Raw genomic sequence first — 10,280 nt, 5'->3', positions numbered from 1 at the left:
TCTTATAATATTGGAGTGTATATTTTGTAATATTTTTTCAGCTTATTATTGGGGTTATTATTATATTATATTATACAGATTGCAATTATTGTCCAATCCTCATGAAAATTTTCATAAGTGCAGGGTTAGGCTCAAAAGGGCTAGGCCTATTGGTTTTAAAGGTGTCCGCAATATATTTGGGGGTTGAAATGGACCAACAATTCAAAATGTTCCTGATTTTGCAGCCGTTACAAAGGTCACAAATTGAAACCATGGGCATGAAATCTCCCATGAAGTTTGAGTTTAGGACAGCGGGTTGAATGGACTATTACTTTTGTGTGAATAAATACCAGCATTACCTACATGCGATATCCGAAATACACAAAGGCGAACTTCTGGTTTTTTTACGTGACATTATTTCAAATGCGATATCTTCTGTAATTTGGATTTGGACATAAGGGGGCTTCTATCATATTGAAGTGTTGTAGGGTATCACATAGTCGGCCTCGCACGACTATAGCCTTTGCTTACTTGTTTTTTTTTTTAAGAATAATCAAAGCTTCATTGACAAAAAATTGAAATAAAACGTCCGAAACTATGGCTTTTCTAGATAAAAGTCGTAGTTTTTTTAATGAAACTGTTTTAGAAGGACTTCCCAGATACTTATTTTTATTTATTTTTTTCAAAGACTTTTTAATTTTTTCAAAATATTTCTACAAAGACCTTCCCTCCGAAAAGTGGATTTTAAAACAATACATTAACAAGCATTAGCAAAAATTCTGCGTACATTCAAGGTCTTCATGCCCAGAAATCGTGGACTCTGTAGAGACACCATTTATTAATAACATCCTGACCAGAAATGGTGGATTTTCGTTAAGGAACATATTTTTTCTTCATTATTTTATGTGGAGCTTTCAAATTATTAACAACAGGTTGCATTTAATATAGGCACGAAATAGGTCCACAATTTGATATAAGAACCAGTTAAAGGCAGCTCCAGATATTCAATACCTCGAAAAATGTTTTTTTTTTAAACAAATTCTGTTTTTGAGCATTTCGTATGTTTCAACACCAATTTCGAACTGAATAGGCATATTTTTAAATATTAATGGATAGAAAATACGTTCAGTGTAGGTTCAGGGTTTTTTAATGCCCTCATAAAACGAAAGCGTACAATTATGGTTTGTAATTGAAACCATATTTGCAGGATTACAAAATTAAAAATTGCAGCCCGAATATACCTTCAAATCAATGCCGAAGTAATAAAACTCCGAGTTTTTCCATATAATACATAAGATTTTGTTTCGGAGTTGAACCAGAGTTAAAATAGTTTAAAGAGAATACGGTGTTGGAGGTTTATTAATAATGGCTCTAACCCGCGGCATTGGTATAAGCCACATGATATAAAATATAACAATGATATATGCAGTCTGTTTTTTCTAAGAAAATGAAAAATACTGGGATTATTTATAGACCCATTGGAGTTAAACCTCGAAGTAGTTCTCAACAATAACAATTTTTTTCCTTCCCTTAAATATCATTTTATTTCCCCATACTTCACTGTGCCACAATGGGTGATCATTTCTGTTTAAAATGACCACCTCAAATGGACTTTTATCATTAAATGTTTTGATCGATTGAAGGCTGACTGACTGATTTGCTGGCCGGTTAGTTCGTTGGTCCGGCTGTGACAATTGTCGTTTTATTTCACTCCTGGTTATTGTCCATAATTGTCGCACACACAGAGACGCTTAAGGAAAAAAGTCTCCAAAGATTTGGGCAAATATCTCATTAAAATCTAAAATCAATTGGAGCTAAGTTCTGCGATAACCATCGTTGTTGTTGCTACAGTTGTTGTTGGTTAGTCATTCAGTGTGGTCTTACCAAAGTTGGGACTGGCTTGGTGGTTTTGTACTATTTTAGCCAACATTAATGACATTATTTCAAGGATTATGCGGACAATGTCGTCGCTTTAACATTTAGTTATTTTTTCTTAACAATATTTTCCCACTGAATGTTGAACGGCAAGTTAGGGGCATGCTGTGCATCGGCTTGTTTGTGATTGTATATATTGCATATGTATGAGTGGAAAATGAATAAAAATATATATTTTTATTAAATACTTTCTGTATGAAATTAAAAATATTTGCTATTTTTGTGAAGGATAGGTATTTTCTATTAGAGGTTTAAGTTTATGTTACACTTTGGATAACCCAAGGTATCTCATGTGTCAGGGTTCTCGGTAGATTTATGTCAAATAAAGGGACATCTTTTTATATCCTAAGCCATATGGCTATATACCCTCTATATATCATTTGATACGGCCAAAATAACGTTGGAATCGAAATAACGGTTTTAGGCCCTAGGTCTCTTTGGACCAAATCCGATTCAGGACATTTGGAGTCGGTATAGCGATGTACGTCCATCTGTCTCTCTGGCTGGTTGGTGCACACAATAACTCTCGAAGGGAGTATCTGTAATATTATTATCAAACTTAGATCGAGTTCGGAGATGGACAAAATCGGTTCACTCCTTCTGGTCCTCCCCCACAAAAGGTCAACATTTTCAAAGAAAATAATTTACAGAACAGTGTTTGGCTTGCTTGTTTGGGATACCATAGTATTTTGTTGTTGCAAAATCGTCAGGCAAAATCCCATTATTGTTGTTTTTATAAAAACAACGTTTGTTTTTTATAAAAACAACAATAATGGGATTTTGCCTGACGATTTTGCAACAACAAAATACTATGGTATCCCAAACAAGCAAGCCAAACACTGTTCTATTAATAGACACAGGCACGGTCGACGAAGGGTTTTTTGTTGTAACAGACAAAACAAACTTACATGGTTATGTAACTTCGTTCAGGTTGAACGAAAGCATAACAAGTGGAGAAAGATGTAAATGTTTATAAGTGCGGTTGTAAGATTTAGAAGATTTTCCAAAAGAATTTCAGTTTTATGTAATTCTTTTGTTCCTCTTCTATTGAGCTTACGATCTCGTCACTTGGGTAAAAAATGTTTTTTGTCATAGAAGTTATTTTTTAAAATAACTTCTGGGGAGAATATCCCAGACAAGAAACAAGGGAACTGATGAGGATTGGTGGCTCTTTCCGAAACCTAGGTATTCCCTGCCTTACCCCCTGGTAAACATTACCCCCTGGTCCACTCCATCATGTCCCTCCCCCACAAATTGTCAACATTTCGAATATTTATAACTCTTATCATATGTGAAGTAAGAGTCTGATTTTCTTCAAATTACACACATCACAAAAACTTTCTTCTGGTATGAAGATGGAATATATTTGTCCACTCCTTCTGGTACCTATACAAAAGGGTCAACATTTATATAATAACCATGAAACTCATAAAACGCGAAGTTAGACTTGGCACATCTCAATATTTCAATCAACACAAGATCTGTTATGAAGATGATGGAGATCGGACCATTTTTTGTGGTACCTTCCACACATAGGGTCAAAAACATCCGTTTCTCTTTATATTTCATATCGGGATATATCGGTCTAATCTTTCTGGCGAAGCGCATGCTTGGGGTGATCGACACTTTGGCATTAGGCATTAAATGTCAACCTTGCTTTCCAAAATACTCCAGACACAATAGTCCAACGGATTGATATCCGGAGATTTTGTTGGCCATTGTGCGCTGGAAATGAAGCGAGGAATCTCATTTTGTAACCATTCTTGGGTGGCGCGCGCTCTGTGTGCGATGGTGCTGAGTCCTGTTGGAATGGCCAAGGTGTGCGGCCAAAATGTTTGCGTGCCCAAGGCTCCAGAATATTTTCGCGATAATATTATTCTGATGGTCGATTAATACGAGCGGAAAGCGACAATCTGCTGCTATGGCGGCCCACACCATCACTATGGCCGGCGCTTGAGTTCCGGTGGCCAACCGAAGGTGCACATTTTCAGCTGACCTCTTTGGCAAGTAAACACGATCATTTTGTTTGTTTATAAACTGCTGGACAACAAATGTTTTCTCATCGGAGAACCACTTTCGGCCAAGAGAAGCAACTTTTTAGCTCTTTTGAGTCTATTTTTTTTCCGCTGCTGTGGAAGTTCTTGAACTTTTTGGAATTTCAGTGGCTTTACCCTGAACTCATTTCTGCTGATATTGCTGTTTTCTTCCATCCACTTCCTTGACGTCGGGCTACGCTACCAGTGTCGCGGTAACAAGCCATGATACAAGACACAAAAAATTTATTCACATTTAAATGCTGGAATCCTCTAACGATAGCCACTTGTGTTTTTCCACCCAAATATAAAAAATGACACTACCACGCTTGAATTCCATCACGAATAACTTTTTTGCTGGAAAATTCCCACCAAAATTCTTTCGTACGCTGATAAACAATATAATGAGCTGTCACTGGAATAATTTTAACAGCTATCGGACGTGTGGCTTAGAAATGACATCAGTCTGAAGTTTGTTGCAGTTTTTTCATCTCACCCTATATATATTTCATCCGATTTGTTGTTTAAATCCCTCACATTCGTAATATGCATCCGACAACAATGATATTTGGTACCAGATATCAGATACAGCCCAGAAATTCTTTCCCCAATTTTATCAAGATCGGTTCAGATTTGGATATAGGTCCCATGTATATCTTCAATGGATTTAACGGGTTTATTGTATTTTGAGCAAGTGCGCCTCTGAAAAAATTTGAGAAAACTCAATCTTCGATGTAGTTCGGGAGCAAAATTCATTTAAAATCGAGCAGATTCTACCATTGTCGAGCACTTTTTTAGCTTTTGTTTCTATGAAAATGTATTTTTCTGTACAAGATTAACCCCCTCTTTACCTCTCTTCTACAGAACGCAGCGACATCACATCAGGAGTGACTCGGGACTGCTCCCACACAAAATGGATGAGTAAAGAAAAGGAGTAAATATGTGCTCTGTTAAGAATAATTTGGCAATTCATTAAAAATTATTGCAAGATCCTTAAAAAAAACATTGAGGTGGGTATTACTGTTTTGCAGTGATGAATTTTGTAATTTGGTCTTTCGAAACCTTTTAATTTTTTTCGCAAAAATAATTTCCAATTCTTCATTCTATGTATTTTTGGAATTCATTTCTTTCATGTTTTTTCATTTTTCAAAAACGAAATATAAATAAAAAAAATTCTACCAACAATTTCATCTAACGGAACAATCATTTAAGACCAATTATTGCTGTTTTGTTACGTACGTCTTGTCTCATTCATGCCAATGGTCATTGCTTTTAAACCAAAAAGAAACGAAACGAGACGAGAAAACAAAAAACCTAGCCGTCTGACACCACTAATTAATGGTTGTCTGAAAATCAGACTCTAATCGATTTCAGTGACACTTAGTTTTCCAAAGAATAATAAATATTATGCCAAAAAAAAAAAAAAAAAAAAAAAAACAAGTCAAACAATTACCCCAGGGTAATGCCGTTGAAAAGAAAGGAAAACAAAATAATCGAATTTCAAGCTTTCGTTTGGGCAATTATTAACGATAAATGACTCTAATGATCCGCGAAGAAGCTTCAAGTAAAACGTAGACATGGACTAATTGAGCTACTATCGCAGAGGGGAAAATTCCCGATATAAAATCACTCATCACCGGTTGCTGGAAGATAAGTGTCATGAGCTAACTTGAGGGCTAGATGAAAAAAAAAAAAGAAAAAAAATGCAAATCAAAATTTTGAAGAATGAAATTTCGAATTACAATACCGGTAGTCTAATAAAGCACGCTATTTGTGAACTTTGGCGTCCGGTTCATATCTACGGCCAACGGCAAATTTATTTTTTTTTTTCGTAACTTTTCTTGTGATTAAAAGTTACAATGATTACTGGACCGGTGGTAAAGCCCACCGACAAAAATTACTGTCTTTCTTTTGCCGAGAGTTATATTTATGGCATTAGCACCTCATCAGAGTGTGTGTGTGTTTGTGTGCGATTTTTTTTCATTTCGATCGTTTGATGCGGTCAATAGTTCTATAGTTTTTTGTTCTTCCTCCTTCTCTGCTTTTCTTGCAATATTTCTTTTCACATGTGTATGTCTGGCGGAATTCATTGAACCTTCCTTCCAGTTCACACCCAATGAATGCATTTTATTTGCGATCCAGACTTAATCTCACGTTTGATCTTAACGTTCTGCGATAATCGAATTGTAGTGTTGCACCGGCGCAGAATTGTATTTTTACGTACGTTTCTGCTGATTAGATATGAACTTACTATTATTTCCTTTTTTTATTTATTCTGCTCTTCTCTGCACTTCGGCGGCTGTATGTGATTCTTTGGGTTTCTTATATGCATTCTCTAGATTGACAGTAAATTCCCAAGACATCCAATTTAGTGGTGCTGTTGCCGCAGCCGATGAGGATGATTTGTGAGTAAATTGGACGCCATTGACAGAAAATTGAATGGAGTTACGTCGTCGAGTAAATAATTGAGTATTGTCACTTTTCACATTTTTAAGTGTTCGGCAACAATGTATTATACCAAATTATTTTTGGAATATTTGTTAAGTTTTTGTATTAACATTAGGCAAGGTATCTTCTGGCAAGTAATTGTTTGTGATAAAGAGATGTTTGGGGAATGAACATGGAGAAATATTTTCGTACTGGCAATATTCTGGCAATTACTATAAAAATTAAATGTAGTTCTTTGGTAGTTATATCTGTTGAAATTTTCGTCTGAGGTTTTATGGAAAGAAAAATTGGCCACGTCCACTTTTGACGTGTACCTTTTGAGTAATTCTGTTTTAATCCTATTTATGTCTTTGATTAAGGAAAAAAATCAAGCCCTCTTTTGCGCTCACTATCTATATATACACAAATAAGTTGCATAGTGTTAGTCATTGATGTTCTCCGGAATGCATAAACCGATTCAGTTCCAGCAAACTTCATTTCAGCAAGTAAAAAAACATCTAAGTTTGGCTGGGCCGAACTTTAAATACCCTCCACGCTTTTGAAGGATCTTGAAAAATTTCCCAAAAAAAAAAAAAATGAAAAATATCACTTAAATGAAAACCCATAGACTATACAAAGACGTCCTTCATAATGTTTTGTCATAGGCTGTGGTACCGATTTCGAACTTCAAATACGAAAATTGAAACAATTTTGTTCAGCAATGTCGCTAATATCAAATTTGCAACAGTTCCGGTGAATAATGTTGTGAATATCATTAAAACCCGAATAAAGGGAGATACCGTTATATGGGAGCTATACAATATCGTTGACCAATATAGACAATTCTCTCCCAGAAGGAACTCCTTCTGTAGAACTTCAAGCAATTCCATTGAAAAATCTGGAAAAAATCATTAATAATACCGAATATTAGGAGGTACTGTTATATGGAGGCTATACGATATCGTGGACCGATATAGCCCATCTTCGAACTTGACCTGCCTGCACACAAAAAACTGATCTGTGCATTGAGATAGCTTTTTATCTTAATACGTTTTGACTCTAGCGTGATTACAAAGGACGGACATGGCTAAATCGATGAGATGTATGGTGGAGGGCTTAAAAATGACGTCAATATCAAAGTTGTTATATCCTCCACCATAGTATGGAGGGTATATTAAGTTTGTCATTCGGTTTGTAACACCTCGAATATTTACAAAGTATATATATTCTTGATCAGCATAAATTTCTATGTCGATTTAGCGATGTTCGTCCGTCTATCCGTCTGTGGAAATCACTCTAGCTCCCGAACGAAATGAAGTAGGTTGATAATATTTTACTCACATGTATAATATGTCTGCAGGCCTTTTGGTATTGAAAATGGACCATGTAGGTCCACGTTTAGGTATAGCAGATATATAATGGTGCCTTCCTATTTTCTGTCTTTTGGTGATTTAAGCGACATTATTCACCGGAATTGTTTCAAATTTGTTATTTGAAGTTCGTAAGGGATGCCACAGCCTATTACAGAAAATTATCTATGCAGGTCTAGGTTTCCGTATAGCCCCTATATGAAGTATTTTGATGATTTTAGCTGCATTTTTCTCCATCAAGTTTCGTAATTGAATATTGTAATGACCTATGACCAAAGTTGTCTATGGAGGTCGACGTCATTGGTATGGGCAAAATTACAAGAAACTCGAACATTTTATTTTTATGCAAAATCATAAATTCCATATTCATCTCAGGTTTCTGGTTGAGAGAAATATTTAGATATAGCAAGTTGTAAAGAATCGCTGACTTGTTTCACAAGTTATGGCAGATAAAAGCATTGAAAATTGTGACTTTTTGTGGATGAGGTTCCGAAGGGGGTTCGCAGATATATATCATCTTCACAACAGATCTTGTGTTAGCAAAAATGTTTGTATGTGTGAAATTAGAAGAGAGTTGGATGCTATTTCGCCTTCTTTGAGGGTTTTCTTTTTCAAAATCTAGAGTCCTATGTGGGACAGGTACCAGAAGTAATGGTCCAATCTCTACCATCTTTAAAACATATCTTGTGTTGATGGAAATATTGTGATGAAACAAGTCTGGAATGGAATCGGATGTTGCTTTCGCTTTTCATAAGCTTCATGGATATTCAAAACTTTGAGCCTATGTTGGTGAGGCACTTGATGGAGTGGATCGATATTGTCCATTTTCGCACCTGACCTAGCACTGGTGGAAATATTAGGATTTGCAAAATTAGAGCAAAATTGGATTATTGCTTCTCTTTCTGTGCAGAAAATATTTTTTTCTTGAAAATTTTGACCCTTTGTGGGGGGGTTACCAGAAGGAGTGGACCGATATACTCTATCTTCACATCGAACCTTGGATTAATAAAAATATTGTGATGTGCGTAATTTGAAGATAATCCAGATTTATAAAAGTTATAATTATTCAACAATTTAACCCTTTGTGGGGGAGGTACTTGATGTACCTGATCTAGCACTGGTGCTAGATTTGCAAAGTTGGGGTAAAATCGGATTATTCTTTCTCTTTCTGTGTAGTTACGTATTTTTTGAAAATGTCGACCTTTTTGAGGGAGATGCCAGAAGGAGTGAACCGATGTTACCCATCTCCGAGCTTGATCTAACTTCGATAATAATATTGCGTTGTAGCAAGTTTGGACCAAATCGGATACTCCCCTTGAGAGTTGCCGCTCGCACCATCCAGCCAGACGGACAGAGGGACATCGCTAGATCGACTCCAAATGCTCTGAAACTGAATTGGGTCAAAGAGACTCATGGTCTATACACGTTATTTTGATGAGGCACATTTTGACCGCATCAAATGATATATACCGTCTCCAGCCATGTGGCAGAGGGTATAAAAATATATTTATATATCTAACAAGTAAAAAAGCTGCTAAGTTCGGCCGGGTCGAACTTTTTTTGCCCTCCACTATTTGCAAGAAAGATTTGATAAAAATGTCGTCGGAAAATACCGCTCACATGAAAAACGTTATAGGGGGGCTATACGATGACGTTATCCTGCAATTTGTGTCATTGGCTGTAGTAACTGTTCTGACTTTTATATACGAAATTTTAAATAATTGCTGTGAGTAATGCTGCAAAAATAATGAAAAGACCGACTCTGGGGGTACTGTTATATGGGCGCTATACTGAAATGTGGAACTATTTAGATGATTCTCTTCTAGAGGGGTAAAGTACTCAGAAGGAACCCCTTGCGTAAATTTAAAGACAATTCCATTAAAAAAATTGTCTGAAATCATCAAAGTACCTAAAATGGGGTGGGTGTTATATGAGGCTACACGATATCGTGGACCTATGTAGACAATTCTCTTCAAGGGTATAAAGTACTTACAAGGAACTTCTTGTGTGAATTTTCAGACAAATGTAGCTAAAATCATCAAAATACCGAATATCTGGGGGAACCGTCATATGGGGGCTATACGATATTCTGGACCGATATAAATAATTCTCTTCCAGGGGGTAAAGTACTCCCAAAGAACTTCTTGTGTACAATTTCAAACAATAAAATCATCCAAATACCGAATATCGGGGGGTAACGTTATATGGGAGCTATAAGATATGGTGACATACCTTTGCAAAATTTTGGCTTCCTATCTTTACCTTCGTATGTATGGTGGATTGTATAGAAATATGATTTATACAGCAGTGTGAAATATCTTTTGCTCGCCCACATCGGATATTGCCTCCTCGTAATTGCCTTTTATTTATGAATAGCGAAAACCCCCTGCTTTGTAACTCTAGTTCATGCAGCTTGATGCTAGAGACTCAAGCTACTTTTCTAGTAGCCTATTAAATTCTAATCATTGTTGTTTTGCCCCAAGGAAACGTTTCTATTTTTTTTTTTTTTTTTCATTTAAAAAAACACGGTTGTGTG

The sequence above is a fragment of the Musca domestica genome, unplaced genomic scaffold, assembly GCF_030504385.1.
Source record: "Musca domestica strain aabys unplaced genomic scaffold, Musca_domestica.polishedcontigs.V.1.1 2, whole genome shotgun sequence".
Classification (NCBI taxonomy): Eukaryota; Metazoa; Arthropoda; class Insecta; order Diptera; family Muscidae; genus Musca; species Musca domestica.
Note: the sequence above shows the minus strand (reverse complement) of the source record.